This window comes from Ctenocephalides felis, unplaced genomic scaffold (assembly GCF_003426905.1).
Source record: "Ctenocephalides felis isolate EL2017-DRISC unplaced genomic scaffold, ASM342690v1 CF-g0.4_SCAFFOLD_01170, whole genome shotgun sequence".
Taxonomy (NCBI): domain Eukaryota; kingdom Metazoa; phylum Arthropoda; class Insecta; order Siphonaptera; family Pulicidae; genus Ctenocephalides; species Ctenocephalides felis.
The window spans coordinates 15,394,054-15,394,684 of NW_020537324.1; positions in this window are offsets into that span (position 1 = coordinate 15,394,054).

Sequence of the window (631 nt, forward strand, 5' to 3'; positions counted from 1 at the left end):
TTTTTTATAAATTTCATTCCCAGATCACAATGTTGAAGTAACAATTTCAAAGCTTAACTGAACAGTTTTTTTAAGCCATCTAATTAAATTTGACGCTAATGTAGGCTAGCACTGATTTATTTCACATTTAAAAGGATTATGTACTAATATTGCTTTGAGTAGTTTAGTGACAGCAAAAATAAGATGTATTCGCAGACTTTGGAATTACAAAAAGTAGATATGAAAACTGCAAAAATAGGTTAAAGATTTTAGCAGAAAGTATAATTATTATTTGGAATATACATTATCGTTGTATAATTTACATACGCACTAACAGTGGTTATTATTATAATCAAGAGCAACACCTCCCATGTAACGTTCTACCATAAAATTATAATAGCCTTTAGCTTGTATCCTATAGGTATTGTAATCAAAATATTAATCATGTCTATTAATTATGTTATGTTTTGGCAATGGCGTGAATGGTAGTTTGCATCGTGAATTGTATTCGTCATAAAACATATGAACCTGCAACAGGATTTGAAACTAGTCATATTTATTCCCCGTTTTGACGAGTGTGCGTGCGGGTAGCGCTAATTGGACGTATGATTTAATTAGAGCTGCACATACGCGGCTCGGGCGGCGAACGTTT